We start from the raw sequence: 19046 nt of genomic DNA on the forward strand, positions 1-19046 counted from the left end.
AAGAGTGTGCATAACTTTTAACACTGTAGAGAGATAACACATAGACACATTTTATAATCACTAGTTGCTTATACTCCAGCTGTATTCAAGGCCTTTTCAAAAAGAACGTTTCAAACACTTTGATATGATGATTACATATAATAATCTAAATAAATCAGTATCAGACTTATAGCAGGTGTTTTATAAATATTTGCAATTACTATCCGTCTTGATACTGATAAAAGACTGATATTTGAGATGAGTAAGAAACGGAAACCTTAATAGGTATAAGAATTTAAATTTACATTTGTACATTCTAATAGAAAGAGAGTCAATGAAAGCTTATTAATAGATCATAGTAATCTTAGAAATCTCTTTCTGTTTGGGAAGTTTTGAACCAAGGCATTCATTTATTTAATATGCAGCTTAAATGTACTGAGCTCTTGCTTTGCAGCCATTGCTCTGGATAATGGAAACATAGCATTGAATTAGCTCCCACCCCTACCTTTAAAAACAGCTGGCATAACAGTAAAAGAGACAGTTAATTGGGAAATTACAATCACTGAAGCTTTAAAGCTGATCTCGTTGGTGTTCACCTTCCTGTTTATCTTTCCCCCATAAACGTGCCTTATGTGATTTACCTAGAACCAAAGTAGAAAGTTGGAAAACTGCACCACCTCTTTTCCTGATTTGATCTTCTCCTGTCACTGTCATGTGCCAGTCGCATGGAGGTTTCTCCCATGTGCACAGCCCAGGTGTCACCTTCCTGTTTTTCTATTTCATTCTAAATCCTCACAAGACTGTTCACTCACCCAAGACTGGATTTGTTTGCTATGGGATGTGCTTAAGAGCACAGTTTTAAGATTCCACTACCAGTATTCAAATCCTGATTCATTTGCTTAGTAGTGGGGTAATCTTGGCACATTCCTCAGCATGTCTGAACCTCAATTTCCTCCCATCAAATGGGGATGATAATAGAATGGTCTTGCAATGAATTAATGGTTTTCCAATAAATAAATGGGAACAAAGTGCTTAAAACAGTACCTGGCACTTCTATATAAGTGCTAGCTATTTGTTACAGTTGTTACTGCTGCCATTATTATTATTATTATTATTATTATTATTTTCCCCAATCACTATTCAGTATTCTTTAGGCTGAAGACTATGCTGTCTATCTTTTGTCCAATGCTGAGATGACTTCCCTTTTCCTTTATTCCCCAAAAAGCATTTCTCATATACTTCCCTACCTGTAACAACTGTTACTTTGAGTTTAGCATTAAAAAACATTCATGCAATCCTGAGCAAATCCTAGTGTGATAATGGGGTCATTTGTTGTAACTAGTTTCTGGGGAAGAAGATAGCTTCTGATTCCGAAACCTCCAGTCCGTCCCAGGAAGGAAGAGATATATTTCTGCACTTTTGGAAATTTCTCTGTTTGATAGTCAAGAGTCACTACCTGGAATCATTCTGAACACTTAAAAAAAGAACTTTCTAATACTTTTTCCAACATTGCAAGCTTCTGTTTAGGGGTGTGTGTGTGTGTGTGTGTGTGTGTGTGTGTGTGTGTGTGTGTGAAAAACCTTATATATAATGAGGTTTTAGAATTAAGTAAATTCAAAGGGGAATTAGGGAAGACACTGGATAACCTTAGCAGTTTGTTCAATTTGAGCTTATTGTTACAATCACTCTGGGTTTCTCCCCATCACTCCTGCCATGTGCAGTTATTTTTCATTTTCAAATTTTAGAGCGAGCACTTGAGCTACACCAGCTAATCCCGATCTAACTAACAAAGTCCTCTGTTTCCACCTTTATTGATTAATCGCCTGTTGGAGTTTTTAATATCCATCTGTGTTTAATTTGCTGATATTAAAAATGCCTCATTCCTGAAGGTGATGAATGGTCTTCCAAAAGATAGGACTTCGGTTTTGATTTATGTAATGTTGAGTTCACTGGAGTCTGGCTGGAAGCTTGCCATTGGAGATCATTGTAATAAAGAGTCTTGTAAGGGACATTTTTCAGTTCTTTAAGAATTTCCCTACTGCCTGGTGGATTAACTGGTTTTGGGTGTTTTTTTTTTCATTCAGCTGTTTATGTAGGTCCTTCAGTACCAGCTTCCAAAAAGACTCCCCTAATTGAAACTACTGTTTCTTTGCACAAATCCTTTGTTCCAGCCAGTGGCACCTATTGTCTCCCCAACAAACCTTATGCATCCCTACTTAACTTTCATATAAGTAGTCCTATTCAAAGATCTTCCAGCTCCAATGACCTTCCGGAATTTTCTCCACCGATTTAAATTCCATTTATTCTTCAGGAGTCAAGAGACTGACATCCACACCCACAGTAATTTATTGTTCCTCAATAGTTCCAGCTTTTATTATCTATACTATTCATTTTGATTTGTATGTTTAACTTTCATTGTGTGTGCCCTATCTCTTCACTATAAAAGAAACTCCTTTAATGTGAAGTTTAGTTTTACATACTCTATGTCAATAATTCTCAAAGTATGGCCCTGGTTCTTAGTGGCTGCAGCATCTGAGTTCTTGTTAGAAATGCACATTCTCAGGCCCTTCCCCAGATGTGCAGCATCAGATGCTCTGAGGTTGGGGCCCAACAATTTGTATTTAAAAGCAATGGGTACTATTGATATAAACTCAGGCGTGAGAACAAAACTGGTCCTCAAACTTGATTGCACATTAGAATCACCTGGGAAAGTTTTTAAAATTCTGAAATCTGGGCACCGTCGCCAGAGATTCGAGTTGTACTTGGTCTAGGCTGTAGCCTGGGCATTGAGATGTTTTCAGAGTTCCCCAAATAGTTATATCATGCAGCAATATTTGGAAGTCACTACTGTACACCACACTGCTTTCTTTCTTTCCCAGAAAATCAGGGATAAGTATATACTGAACACTCACATATTTGTTAGTCAAAATGAGTGTCTTTTAACAAGAGCTAAAACAAGAGTCTTTAGATAGAAACAAAGACTCATCTTTTCCTGAGCATGAAACTGGTTTTGGAATTCTTTCTTCCTTTCTCTCCATTCCTCCATTACCTTCCTTTCTCAGTATATTAGATTTCATCTTTAACATCATACTTTCCAGAGAACTCCAAATACAGCATATAACATACTTATTCAAGCAATTGTGACATAAAAAAAAATTGAATTATGTTAAACAATTTTCCTGGGATTTTTCAAAAAATTTTAGTATGAAATTCTTAATACGTATTAAAAAATATATGTAACCTGGAAGTCAAGAATAATAACAAAATAAAAACCTTTGAATCCCACCATTCATCTTAGTGGGTATTTTAGTTGTTTTATTAAATATCTTTAATTACCAAACAAACTAACATGATTTTCAAACCATTTTAGATATTATTATAGGCTAATAAAAGATATAAAGGCAAGAGCATCTCTCCATCAGTCATCAACATGTCATATGTACATAACCTGTTCCCACACTAGCATGAATCTTTGGTATGGAAACATAAATATGTAGTCACTTGAACAAGATCTTGACATGTTATGAAATAATATTCACAGTCCTTCTATGATATCATGAACATGTTTTGCTCTTCTCAAAAATGTGGATTCATTTGTGGATTTAGGAGCCCTGTCACCTTTCAAAATGTGAAAGTACAGTGTTGATAACCTAATGAGGGAGAACATGGTGCCTGGCTCAGTTCTATTATTAGGCTCAGAATAATACTAACATAAAGACCATGGACCTTCAAATAAGCCAAGTTGTACATTTTCATTCAATTCGTCCGTGTCTGTCTTGCTGGGACTGGTCTAGACTGCCTTCATTAGAACATGTTCTTTTCTAGACTTCCTAACAGACCCTAAGTAAACGTTTGCTCACAAATTAGTGTTAATAGTCACTGCTTTGTTTCTTTCCTTCCATCTTTTACTCCCTATTCTGGTTGTTCTCTTTCTTGAACATGTATTCTGTAAGCGACTTTTCCTGATTATCGATGCCTCTATAAACTTTTAATTATTGTAAATGTAGATGTTGTTGTGTATGAATGTTCATTCTGCCCTAATAAGCCAGAATATTTCAACAGAGAATGGAGGGACCAAACATCTCCTAATTTTAAATTCTTCACCTTTAATTTTAGAGTAAGTGAAAGTGGTAGATCAGATAATATTCTAATTCCTTATACATGTTTTCAGAAATAATAATGTTAAATATATTATCCAGTCAAATCATCACAGCAATTGAGTTAAATATTTAAAATCTGCATTTCTGAAGTACTACATAATTTACCAAATCAGCCAGTACATGAAGTTTTTCTGCAGATAAATGCATAGATATATATTAGGGATATAATCCCCCTTGTGCCATTTTGGGTTAGATAAAATGATTACATTGAATTTAAAATGAAGTTTACTTTTTTACATATGATCTGATGATTTAAATAAATTTGCTACTAAATAGTCACTTTTAAATTTATTTGTGTATTTGTCTGTTTTCAAACTGGTTTTACCACCTCAGTTTTTCTAATTGATGGGAAAAACAGCTTCTAATTTATGTCTGATATTTTGGTTTATTTTTGTGCCTCATTTATTGGCATTATGTCTCCAGATGCCATTTCATAATAACTGTGTTAATCTATTAATTAATTGTGAAGATTTTATACAAACAAGGCAGACATATTCTCAACACAATTTCCCCAAATAGACACTATTGCCATGTGAAACTCCACATCATCAAACCCTTGCTGTCCTAAATGTCTTCTTTGGCCCCTTTAATGACTTTCAAGTCAATTCAAAATAATTAAAAATTCAAAGGGCTACCAAAACACAGCTAAAGAGAAGAAATATATTGCACAATAAATGATCACTGATACACAGTAAGAAATGACTAAAAGCAAAAGGGAAGTGAATTAGAAGCTGATCTATATGCAGGCATTTCACATCTAGCTCCAAACAAAACTGTAAATATGCATCCTCTATAATCCCATTACTCTAATATTCAATGCCATGATAATGTATAATCACTCACTTTCCCTCGGGCTTTCTTGATTTTTCATATTTTCCATCAGAGCCATACTGAGTCATATAGGAGCCTGAGACAAAATGGAAAACCACAAATAATGATTTTGATACAATTTTTGGCATTATGTTTGAATTTTGAAATATTGCGTTAAAATTATTTTTCTTAATAACTTTTTTTTTTTTTTTACCTCTACCTCAAATTTTGTTCTTGCCTCATTTTATTCCCATCTTGGCTTTCATTTTCTACTTTGCTCTACATATACCTTATTTCCTATGTAATCCAAACCTTGATAGCTCATCATGTATAAAGTCTCAATATAATGTAAAAATGAAGATTGTATGATGAAAGCAAAATTTAGTTTTCCAAGAGGCAGTGTCAGTACTGATGTGACAATTATTTTCCGCAACAATTTGCACAATCTTCACCAGTTCCTATAGAAGTCTCTGTCTCCCATATCTCCCTTAACCAAAGTATGGGAATTACATCATGCAGAAACAAAGTTGTTTTTTTCTTTCCTTCCCTTCCCTTTCCTTTCTTTTTCATTGAGCCAACACAGAAATGATTTCTTTGGAAATTTCATTTCTAAAGAAAGTATTGCCTTCTCCATGCTGACAGGTTCTATTATCTCCAGGACATTCCTCCTTTATTCCCTTGTCATATATTTAAATGTGTCTGCTTCTGAGAAACACATCTCCCATCAAATCAGTTACTAGACACAGAGAGGGGGGGCTAAGTAGAAAACAAAGGTATGTACAATAAATTGTTGATGGTAATGAACATTTTACAAAACATATTTCCCTGAGATATAGCCAAAGTAAAGGTGATTTATTGCTACAGAAAATCAGGGAAGAATATTTTCATCTTCTCAATGAAAACCAGTTGTTAAGTTTTACCATTGTTAGTAAAGAATGAGTTACAGCAGATCTGATGGACTCCGGGAGATGAGCATTTTTCCTTGATTGACAGTTACACAATTTAATAAGAAATACCACAGTAACCGTCACTCCTTTGGGACCCAGTTCTCTCATTTAAAAAATGAAAACACTGAATTAATTTAACTCAAGATGTTTTCCAGCTCTTAAAAGAATTCTCTCATCTACTCACAGTATTCCTTAAGCAGTTTCTCTGGTTTTGACTCAAGCTAATAAAATAAGTGTTAGTGGGGTTACATTGTAATTTCATTTTTTTTAAGTTATGATAGTCATTGTATAGAAATTGTGTTAAAATAATGCTGCTTACATATAAAAATACACCATGTGTTTGTCAAAGTTTATATTAGCTAATGTTTGGTGGTGAAAATGGCATTGTTTAAATTCCCTTTCAGTAACATAAAGACTGAAATTTCCTCTGACCATTCCAGACTGGCCTAACACAGAAGCAAAATAAGACACCTATCATAGGCTCTAAGTTCCAGCCATGATTCCTTGCTTTAATAATACTATATTGCTTTTATAATACTCTCTTGACACTGCCATTTCTCTGGTATTTACTTGATAATAAGAAACAGCTTGGGCAAAATAATGTGGCCTGCATGCTGAGATTTTTCCCCTACAAGTCACTATGAACCTTATATTTGAAATAATGATCCTTCCAGTTTGCAATCACATTGGTCTTTCATCTGAAGGAGGACTTAAGATGTCTAAAATGCTTTCAGAATAACTACAGTTATTCTTGAGACTATATTAAAGTCTCACAATATGTACACTCCATATTCAGTGAGAGTTTATCCTATCATTTTCATGTAAAATCAACACACTTGATTTTAGTTAACCGGATTTCAAAGAATACAGGCACTTTTACACAAGTATCTTAAGGCAACTCCTTCAAACCTCATAATACTGTGAACTGGTCAGGCAGGTATGATCCTCCGTTTTAAAGACAAAGAAACAAATCGTGGGTTGTGGGTCTTAAAATAAACATGACCCTGAGGCTTCTAACTCTACGTGCCTTAATTCTGGAGATAAAAGGAGTTAGATGTCTAAGGAGCCCTTGCTAAAAGAGCATGTTTCCTGGGATGGGGCAACTGCATGGGCATCTTGAGAGCAAAGGGTCTCTTTCTGTGTCCTGTAACAATTTTACAAAGATGATGGATATACTGGTAGCTTTGAAAGTAGGAATAGTTCAAATATTGTGTCCATATGTGATGCCATAACATAGACGTGTTCTGCGACCTATTCTAATCATAGCTACCATTAAAGTTATCCATGAAGTAATGCATGATTCAGGAAATCAATACTTGAAATTATTTCAATGTTTGCAATTATTTCATTTAGATATATGCAGCTAGTGATTAGCTAGATGTAGCTAAGATCCAAAAAGAAAAGGAGGCCTCAGATGCTTTTTAAAAATGTTGCTAAAGAAGGAAAGAAAGGTTAAATAAAACAGATGATCTCTTCTCTCAATTATCACAGGCAGGGATGGGACCAGCAGCATTCAGAATCCTAAATAACATAATCCAAAGGTCATCTTCGTCTTTGGAGCATATAATACAATTTCTTTTGTAGCACATCTTCCTGCTACGTAACTCAACAGTCAATTTTGTTTTAATTTCCAGAGAATGTTCTAGTTTAAGGTGAAGGGCTTAGGGGCACATTTGGCTCCCAGGAAATCAGGCTTACAGTACCAGTCACAGGAGAGGGTTCAAATAAGATATTCACAAAGTACTACTTAAAGCCACATTTACTAGAAATAAGGAACTTCCATACAGAGCCACAGGAAAGGCTGCATTATTCAGCACTTTATTTCCTCAACAGCTTTAAAACCCTCATAGGTCATATCACCCAAAGAAAATCCACAATATAAGTGCCAAGATAATCATACTTCTAGCTCAGGATGTTAGTGAGAAAAAAACAAAAACAAAAACAAATATGTCTCTGTCTCAAGATTTGCATTCACAGTCTAGCCTTCCAATGAATTAGGGTATAAATGCTAATTCAATAATTACATTTCCTTTGTCTTGTATTACAGCAAAGAGGCCAGTGCCTTCAACAGAGTAAATGATTTGTATATGTTGAAAGAAAAAGAAAATGAAACAGATCCTCTTTATTCACTGTTAACTGTAGGAGGAAATTTGATGTAAGAAAGAAAACTACCTAGAGAAGTACAGATTCACTTTCAGTTAACTGTGCTTTCGGTAAACCTTTATCATATGTAGTTTCCCCAAATTCCCAATGATAAAACCTTTACCATGTATTTTTTCCACAATTAACACTTCCTCATATGCTTCCTTAGATTGTCTCTGTCAGGGACAAATATTGCATGAAGGAGATCTGGTTCCCCTTTGCTAGTTATGTGGATTCAGCTGTTTGATAATAATCCAAGGAAAGTGGACTGGAAACTGAAAATGACAAGAAATATTTTTGACCAAATGCACTGTGTTCATCAAAGTTCAAGTTCAAGGAAATATCTGTGGACAAATTTCATGAATAATTCATTTTGGAGTTTGCTATTAGCTGTTAATGAAAATCATGACATGATTTATAATAAACTAATTTGCTATGATTTTGTATATTTCCCTCTTTCCTGTTACTATTCTTGCCCTGAATTCCACCAGTTCTTTTACTGAAAAAAAAAAAAAAAAATTACGTAGTAGACGTATCCATATAGTAAGTCTACCTCCTGTACTCATGCAATATAAGAACCAGGCATGCTGTCACATTTTTCTAATAAACTACTCTTACTATACTGCCTACAAATAAGATAAAATTTATAAAAAAATATTTGAGCTCTGAAAGAACATGTAATTGTTCATCATTATTTTATATGTTCTTATTTTTAAAACGTTGAGCAACTATAAAAACGTCTCTAGCAAATAATGACTTCAAGTAATAAGTCATTAATAATCTTTAATAACATTTGAAAGTCTTCAAAGTTTTTGCTCTGTTTTTGCATAGTTTCTCTAAGAGTCAATAAAAGATGGTACTGTATAGGGAATAACGTGCTCATTTCAAAGATGATGAATCAGACACCGTTAGCAATTTTGCTCAAGACTGCAGTGGAAGGTGTTGAACTAGTGCCCAACCCTTCTGATTATTGGCTATTAGCTGTGTCACTGTTCCTAGATGAGGCTGATATTTGAGTAATAAAATGAAGACACAATTATTAAGACACAATAGACTAGACAGTGTGTTTAAGTGGAGGCAAACTTTGACATTTAAATGTATCTCCCATGGCATTTTCTCTTGGTGTGTTTCCAGAAGAGAAGTTGTATTTGTCAATACACGGTGTACAAGGAATGGGGTTTCTTTCTTTATTGTCTCCACACCCATTTGCTTCTCTACTTCAACTCCTCTGTGTCCAGTTGCTTAGTGGTATTTTAGACTGGTGACCAGCAGAATGGCAGCTGGCCTCCAGTACTAACTACCACACCAAGAACCGCCAAACAATTGCAGCAACTTTAATGCAGGAATGATTAAAAAAAACAAATACCATTCAATAATCCTATAATTCTTCCTTGTACTATGGAAGAGTTAGACAAACTCCCTCAGACTTAGCTGAAACTAAGAGGGCAAAGATGCTACAAGAAAGACATCTAACAAAGGGTACTTTTGAAATAAAGTCACGTGTGGTTTTTAATTGCAATATCATTGTGTACAGGTAGTCTAAAAACAGACAGAAGAAAGAACTACACCACCACTTTTGGCTAGGACTGAGGAAGGCAAACTCACAATTAGTTAAAACTAATAAAAAAAAAATTGTCTGGGGCTCAAAGGGAGAAATAGGTGTTTTAATGCCTCATAGGGTTATTTTGACACTAGGTACATTAATATACATAAAATACTCAGAATAGTACCTGGCACACAGTAAGAGCAACACTATTATTTATAGAAAAATCTTGAAACATATCCAAGTGTTACCATGCTTACTTTTAAGATAACATGCTTTATTTTCATCTATTTCATGTTTCATAAAACATCTATTCTGGAACAGGTATTGTGTCACATGTTAGAAGCAAAGATAAACAGTGCATAGTCCCTGCCCTGAAGGGAGATTTGGACTCTCGTTGAACTCTATTTAATCCTGTTGTTTCTTGAAACTGTCTTTGAAAAGCCATTGGCTGTGGCTTTTTTTCCTATTCCTTCCCCACAGCAATATGCCTGACACAGCACAGACTTCCTACTAAGTGTCCTCAGCCCTTGCACTGTTTGTACAGAGCCATGAACAGGCTTACTCATGTTGGTCATTATATAAATTACTGAGAAAACTGGATTACTTTTGTTATATAGCAGGGACCATCACATGTCACTAGAACTTCTGGCAATTTGCTAATATAAGTGTTATGACTTTTTAAAAAGAAAACCATAGCATCGTTAAGACTGACCATCTGCTCAGGTTTCCCCAGGAATCCTGGTTTACTCCTGTTAGGCTGTCTTAAATAGTGAAAGAGGCCCCTTGCATTCTTGAAAGTGCCCTGGTTTAGATAATAAATTATATGGGCATCCTCCTTAAAAATAAAAAAAAGAAAGAGAAAGAAGGAAGGAAGGAAGGAAGGAAGGAAGGAAGGAAGGAAGGAAGGAAGGAAGGAAGGAAGGAAGGAAGGAAGGAAGGAAGGAACCCCTAGGAAAGTACACAAGACATAATGGGAGTAAGTGTCCTGTTCATAGAATAACTAACTGGGTGGCAGCAAGTGATACTAAGCCAGTCCCTGAACTGCTGTCTTGGTTTCAATATCTTCTGCAATAAATTGGGAGTTTCCCTCCCAGCCTTGCTTGTTGAAAGTTATCAAATTAAATAAGCAAAAGTATCATTTTGGAAAACAAAGTGAGTGCTTTATTGTCAATGCTAATGTTTCAAATTGAATGGCAGAGAAAAACAAAGCATCAGGAAGGCAGGAAAGGGGGAGAAGGGAAGAGTAGGAGCAGGGAGGTAGGAAAGTAGATTATCTTACCATTTAGTTTGGCATTGCTGTAGGTTGGATGCCTGAGTCAATGTGATCAAACGTCCAAACGGTGGACAAAAGCCATGCTCAACGGTGAAATTCGGAAGCAATAAATAATAGACAACAGAGTACGTGAATCAAAAAGTCCTGGATTCAAATCCCACACCTATCACTTACCAAGTGTGTGGCCTTGGACAAAACCTGTAGATCCTCCCTCTACGGACCTCATTCCTTTCATGAGTATAATAGAATGGGAATGATACTACTTGTCTTTGCAGAGGCAAGTTTAGGAATTAAGTGATGCGTATATATTCTGTAACAGAGGAAGGTGTTCGGGCATGGGTTAGTAATTGAACAAGGACTGGTAGCCTAGATGTCAATGAGACCAAAAAGTCTTAGTTCCTAATAAATAAATAGAAAGATAAGAACTGAGTGAAATTTTAGGTCCTGATGCCTCAATTCCCTCTGAGATATATATATATATATATATATATATATATATATATGTATATATGTATATATGTATATATGTATATATGTATATATGTATATATTTATGATGGAAATTAACCAACATTTTGATGAAAACACAGTGTCTCCTAGCATTTTTCGATGACAGTGAGTGAGTTTTGCAGTCTTTGTGACAGGACCCAGGCCTATAACAGAAGGTAAATTTGGCCAGCTGAAGCAGAGCAGTAAAGCTCCGAGGTCTTTCTCATGTTCTAAAGTGACAAAGGCTCTGAAATTCAAAGAGGAGATGGACCTCTTTCTCTTTGTAGGTGAGGAGTCCAATAATGATGAACTCATTGGCCTGCAGTGAGGCTGATGTAACCAGAATCACAGACTGCAAACTTACTATTAAACAGCATGTGCCCACAGAATGGAAAGACACTCCTTCATTGGTATTTCTTTAGGAAGAAAACATGTTTGGGGGAAGCAAAACATGTCTGTTTGGTAAATGCAATTGTTTTAGTAAATTTGTAGGTTCGATGGCAATATTAGGCTGGATTCACTGAGGAGAAGTTACACCTAGGTAACTTTCTCTCACCTTACACAGAGAACAGAAACATAACACCATTTTTAAAATTTCAATGTCTTAGAAAAAAATGCTATGTACTATGTGCTCTGCACCCTATTATTTTAATCTCCAATCCAGTCTAGTGAAGATTACATAAGTAAATACACATAAAATTTGTTCAGGCTATAGAAACATACATGATAGGATGGTGGGCACATACCTGTCAGACTGAAAAAAGGATTTGCTACGTTGCTCATGTTACAATTTAAATCCAAAAGATATTACATGAATTATCATTGTTGTAAAGCTAGTTAGTGTTCAATATTGGAGAAACTTGAGTCTCTGGAAAATACAGTAGTCTCACTCAAAATGTAATAAAGATAAAACAGATAGAATACCAAGTTCCAAAGGGCCAGACTTAAAGTCAACATAAAGAAGAATTTCCTTGGGATAGAAGCTGACAAAAATGTCGCAGAGGAAAGTGTTTAAGGAGATGCTTTGGCCATCTGGTCAGGGATATGCACAAAGATTTTCTGCCCAAACTGTGATTTGAACTATATGCTATTAGCTACCTGATAGATGGACATTTCACAGGTGAGAACCTAAAATAAACATCTATATCTGCACAAGCAGAATATTGTCTTCTCAATAGCTACCTATAGAAAGCATTGTTTTTTGTTTTTTGTTTTTTAATTGGAGAACTTACACACCAGACATCAAGACTTCTTATAAAACTAAAAGAATTAAGAGTACAATAGGATGGGTGGAAGAAGAGAAAAATTAACTAATGGAACAGAATTAAGATTCCAGAAACAAACCCACACATATATGATTACATGATTTAGGACAAAGATGGCCCTGAAGTAAACTGCAAATGGAAAGTATTTTCTTTTCTTTTTTTGATTTTTTAAAATTTTTTTACTAAATTTATTGGGATGGCATTGGTTAGTAAAATCATATAGGTTTCAAGTATACAATTCTATAATACATCATCTATATATTCAATTGTGTGCTCACCACCCAGAGTCAGTTCTCCTTTCATCACAGTATATTTAACTCCTTTTACCCTCATCTACCCCCTCCTCCCCGCTTACCCTCTGGTAACCACAAAACTGTTGTCTATGTCTCTAAGTTTTTGTTTGTTTGCTTGTCTTCTCTGTTTCTTGCTTTCAGTTTTATATCCCACATATGAGTGAAGTCATATAGAAAGCATTCTTACAGTTCTTTCGTTACTCTCATCCCATGCCTGAGTTTGCTCTGACAGTGTTTGTGAAGAAACAGAAATTACAGATTATATCAGATTTGATTGAAGATTTTGGATTGAGCTTCTCACAAAGAAACTACTAAATCTTTGATGTTGTTACCATGAGACCAAACAAACCCCACTGTTCTAACAGAAGGTGCCCTGGTGGGGAGGAAAATGGAGTGTCCTATACAATTGTTATTCATTCCACATATGCAGATGGTCAAGCATGCATCTCAGAATGTGTGGGCATTTGCATGGCAAAGCAGGCACTAGTTCATAGTATGAAGGCAGACGGACACCTGGTTTTGGATCTAAGTTTTTATCTGGCTCTTCTCTTAACTAGCTGAGCACAGATTTCAGTGTCCTCCCCTGGTAAATACGATGCTGTGGTTTACCTCACATAATTGAGGAGAGGATTAAAATAAATGCTATATATATATATATATATATATATATATATATAGAGAGAGAGAGAGAGAGAGAGAGGGTGCCAAAAAAATGTACACACACTTTAAGAAAGGAAAAAACTGTATTAAAATTACAGTGATGGTAACCACTTTGAGCACCTCTTGTAATTGCAGAAGTTGCAGAAGTCCAATGGGACTGGTATTCATCTTTTATCGGTATATATTGTGTATTACAATTTTAATACAGTTTTTTCTTTTCTTAAAATGTGTGTACATTTTTTGGCTCTCTCTCTCTCTCTCTCTCTCTCTCTCTCTCTCTCTCTATATATATATATATATATATATATATATATATATATATATATATATGTATATATATATATTTAAAATGCCTGACATTTTAAGCAGTCAATTTGTTATAATAATTGTTATCACTCAAAAAAAACAATGGGATAAAATCTGGTTGAGCCTGCATGTGATGTCTAGTTACTCAGATGCAGCAAGGAGTGGGAGTCACACTGTAAATTCTAAATTTCCTTTAGGATTTAACTTATGCCCAGCCCATTCTGGTTGCAAGAATATCCCCTGTCTTCCTCAGAATCATGGTCTAGAGACATCCCTCCAAGTATCTACAGGCCTTGTTCCTTTACTTCCTGTAAGGCTTTAATCAAATGTCACCTTCCCTGTGTAACTGTCCCTGCAACTGCCCCATCCCCGTCCCCTGCATATACTTTAGGTCTCTCCTTAGCACTTATCATAACCCAACATAATTCATACTGTATATTTTGTTCTTTATTGTCTGCTTCTTATCAGCCCCATCCTCTTGTCCCATCACACATACCTAGTTTGCATATAAACAATGTGGGCAGCGATTTTTTTTTTTTCTTTTCTGTTCACTGACGCTGTATCCCAAGCTTGGCATATATAACCAATGGTCAATAAATACTTATTGATTGAAAACCTGCCAATTTCAGGGAAAGAAGTTTAGTTATGCAGCTCTAGTAGAGGGACATATCATAAGCACTTAATGCGCTGCAAAAATCAGAGTCCACACATTTGGGGGACTGTTTCTGCCACTATATTACTTACTCAGATTTCACTCTTATTTCAGCTCTTTAGGAGGAAGAAATAATATGTTTTCAGAATCTAAATAATGTGAAGATGTAAGTACCACATTATAAAGCAGAGGAAATTGAATAGCAGTTAGATATTATCACACATACAAAAAGAACCTATCCAGGAATGCCAACAACACTCTAAAGCCACACCTATGTTTAATTGTCCTCCCTCTCAGCTTGTTTCTATTGAATTGGCTCCCTGTGTTAGAATGATAAAAAATGATACTTGGTATGGCAGCATTTTGCAAATATCCTTTTATTCACTAGAGCCAGAAAGGAAATGAGCTTTGGATTCATACAAAATTCAATCATCTTCTAAAAGTCCATTTTTCTCCTCCCCTTTTTTTTGTCTGTGCCGTTTAAAAAAAGCCAGGGCATTTCTGCTCATTTGATGAGGCTGACAGAGTTCTTAGACAGTGTTGAGGCAGAATGAAACTTTGTGGCAAGAGGCAAAAAGGCAGCAATTTTGAATGATGGTTGCAACCCCAATTCTGATTACAATTAAATTATGCTGAAAATATGCATGCATGTATATTTAGGCTGAGAAACAAGTAACTTATTTAAGCAAAGTCTACAGGAACTACCTGTTTTAAACTGTGTGCCTTAAGACAGGGTTCAATTTAATTTTCTATAAAAAGCCAGTCTTAAAAAATATAAGATAAATGTTTTGAGTATGCTAAGGACTGGCTGTATCTAAGCCTCTTAGATAAAATAAACATTTACAGAAGGGGAAAGATGAAAATTATTAGCTGAAAAATGTCATATGTGCAGTGTGATTTCACTTTTGCCTAAAAGTACATATGCAAATTGAAACAATCTTCACTGGGTCCATCTGGACTGATACTAAGCAATGGGATTTGGGGTTGTCATCTGACTAAGAAGATGAGGACATTAAATTCTCCCAATCATGCAACTTCTCTCCCTTTCTCTTCAGACAGCTAGCTTGTGGCCCAGTTGAGAGTCTTACACTTAAGTCACACTTCTAGTGGGAAATAGCAGTTTAGTCTAAGGTCACTTTTGAAGTTAAGATACTGAGAGTATCTGTTAACATGCCAAAGGGGGGGGGGGGGCGGTGTAGCATCGTAGAGAAAGAAGAGGGGCGTGGGATGGATAAGAAGGCCTTGAGGACAGGCAGGTACCGTGCTTTCTCCTTCCTCTTCACAGTGCCTAACTCCTACAAGTGCTTAATAAATGCTGAATGAAAGAATAAGTGGCTAGGAAGAGTTTCTTCTGACTTTCATTTACCTATTAGCATCAATTCCATTAAGAGATTAACTGGTTACCACCTTGCAAGATACGGGAAGTTATAAAAAACAAAACAAAACAAAACCAAAAAACAACAACAACAACAACAACAACTGAGCAAATAAGATTCAGAATAAGCAGATTCAATGTATAGCAGGGGAAGACTGGCAGGAAAGACTGGCGGAAGAAATCAGCATGGGAGAAAATCCCAAATGTTCTCTGACCAAGAACTAGACCAGCATTTATTTCATCGTTGTTTGGCGAGAGTTGATGACTAGCTTGCTAATTTATTGTTTTGTTTTTCACTGTATCATTAAAGTAGTAATTTCCTGAGGATTTGAAGGATTTCTTTCCATTTATCTTTAAGAGTGGTGTTTTATTCCCTTCATACAATTCTGTAGAGTCATAAAAAGCTCAAAAGAACCCTTAGCCCTAAACAACTGGCTAAATTTTTAACCCTGCCAACAACTTTAGGAACAGATTGATCTGGAAAATATTTATAAGCTATATCCCAACTCTGGAATTTTCTTAGTGAACAGCTCAGGAATAAAACTACCAATAGTTCAAATACTTAGAGGTATGAAGAAATATTCTGAAAACTGCCAATTCTTTTGGTGAGAATCTGAATCAAAGAGAGACTAAGTTTGTGTGAACAAAAAAGGAACAGGTTACCCTAGCCCCACCGGTCAGGTTTTGAGTCATATACTATGTGACACACTAGTGAAGTCCATAGAACCCCTCCTCAGAATAATGTTTTTAAATACATAAAATAAAGGGCATGGAGTTACAAAGGAAACAGATTATATTTCAATGCATTTATCATGGTATTAATAAATGTGATACGTTAATATAAATGTTTCTCTAATAACACATCACATAAAATCAATCAGAAGGGAAAATAACTACTGTAATTTCAAAGTAATGATAATCATCAGCTACATCTTGAGAAAGATGCACAACTTGCTGATAATTTGAAAATAACTGAAATAACTGTCATTTCTATTGTCACAGGTACTGTTAATAGTACTATAGTTGGTTGACTTTTCCTTGATAGAAGGAAATGCCAACTGTCAATTAGAGATTACTTAAAACTAAAGATGTTCTCTTTTTGTCACATTCAAATTCACAACTAGAATCTGTGGTCTGGTTGATTTTATTTTGGCCTCTCCAGGGACAATACTATAGGTCGGAGTTGAAATAAGAACATGAGACTCTAATAATTCAGTTATCAAAGAAAATTAAGGCTGACTGCAAGGCAGTTTGGGAGGAAAGAATCTTTAAGAATTTTAAATATATTTAATTCCAAATTTCAGAGGAACTGAGCCAATCAAGCAAACCTCTAGCTTAGAAATTCTCATTTTGTACAGATGCAACAGAATATAGTCTATGTGCTTTCTATCATTCAGAGGGAAGAAACCAGAAAATTATTGGGGAAAATAAACATTTGTCTTTGAAGTAATAAAAAAAAACTACAAGAAAAGCTAGTATTCTGGTTTGTTTCTATGCTAAATTATTTCAGAGGCACAGTTTATGCATGCGTAACAAGAAAAGGTTAATTACCAGCTCCTTTACAGGGTTTAAGGGGTGATAAAACTAGTTGTATGTGGAAAATAAGCCGATAAACATAGAGCAGGCTTGGAATTGCAGGGAGCATGTGGACCATTATAGGAATACCCAAATCTATGGGCAGACATTTAACTGACTGGATGACTGCTGTATTTCTCACGGGCATTATTATTCTGTAAAAGGGCTGCTCTGGTAATTTTCAGCTTAATATATTCATTGTGTTGGAGAAATTCACTATGTAGTAATAGCTGATACACTTAATGAACACTGTGGTAAACAGGAAAATCATGTTTTCATATAAATAACAAGATCAATAAAAGCTGCTTCTCTTATCCCTTGCTAAATTCACTCTTTAAAAATACACCCTCTGTGACCTGAGAACAAATGTGACTTCAGTTAGCCCATTGCTTTCTGTTCTAAAATGACACTCTATTGTTGGAATCTAGCTCAGCCCTGGGCACTCAGAGGCTCCCTGTAGTTTTACTGAGTGGAACCAAAATCATCATCCTTATAATCACCTTCTGCATTTACATAAATGAAGACTGTAGAGTCCCGTAGCAGGTTTTGTCTCTTAAAATATTTCTATGTGAAGAAAGAGAGATTGTGCTTATAATTTTCCTTTGCATTCTTAAGCTTTCAGATCCTGGTGAAGGTGACCTATTCATTATCAATTCCTGCTGCCTCCTATTGTCTCTGTGACAGTATGGTAATACGCCTTCTTAAATACAGCTGTAGAAAACTATTTCCCATTTGAAGAAAACTTCCAAAGAGAACCTGTGCCCTCCTTATTTTCCAGCAATGTGCAACATTACTATGAACAGTCTTTCCTTTTTCTATTCATTTAGCCCACATGTTTTAATTACTCTGTGCAAGGCTTTGTTCTAGCTGCAGAGACCTATGGAATTTACATTTTAGAAATAATACACATTAAAGATAATGAGAAGAGCTATGAAAAAAATAAGACAGGAAAAGAGGGAGAGGGAGGGATGGGAAAGTTAACTTATTGCATTCAAGGATTCCTCTTTGGGGAGGTGACATCTGTTCAGAGACCAAAAGGAAATGAGGGGGAAATCTGTGTGAATGTTTGGGGGAAAGAATACTGCAAAAAAAGGCACCATTAAAATATAACGTCATAGAGGTAGCAGGGCCCAGGTCAGGAAGACCATGAAGGCATTGGTAGGTATTTTAGATGTTACCTCAACTGTAATAAGAGGACATCGGAGGATGCGAAATGATTTATGATTTCTAAGTATCACCCTGGTGACTTTTCTGAAGAATAGACTGTAGGTACATGAGGACAAAAGCAGGGAGACTGCTTAGATGACAGAGACAAGTTGGGTCCAGTTGGGATTAAAGGGGTGGTGATAACTGGTTGTACTGCCACGTTAACGGAAATAACACTAAGACTTATTTAGAACGAACTGAATTTAGGGAAGACTCAGAAGTTACACAACCATGTAGACTGGCACCTACGCAAGTCAAATACAGTCTTCCTTCCTGAATCGCTTGCTTCCTTTTTTCTTCTGAACTTTGAAAACAGTAGTTATCGTCATATCAATCAATTACTACCTTATCAATTACAATATCCCTTA

The 19046-nt window shown here is 35.6% G+C and overlaps 1 protein-coding gene across 3 annotated transcripts in view; it reads left to right on the forward strand.

Moving 5' to 3' along the window:
• Positions 1 to 19046, forward strand: part of RIT2 (Ras like without CAAX 2) — a 303120-nt gene that overhangs the window by 14421 nt on the left and 269653 nt on the right. The gene's annotated exons all lie outside the window — the stretch shown is intronic.

The sequence above is a fragment of the Rhinolophus sinicus genome, linkage group LG09, assembly GCF_036562045.2.
Source record: "Rhinolophus sinicus isolate RSC01 linkage group LG09, ASM3656204v1, whole genome shotgun sequence".
Taxonomy (NCBI): Eukaryota; Metazoa; Chordata; class Mammalia; order Chiroptera; family Rhinolophidae; genus Rhinolophus; species Rhinolophus sinicus.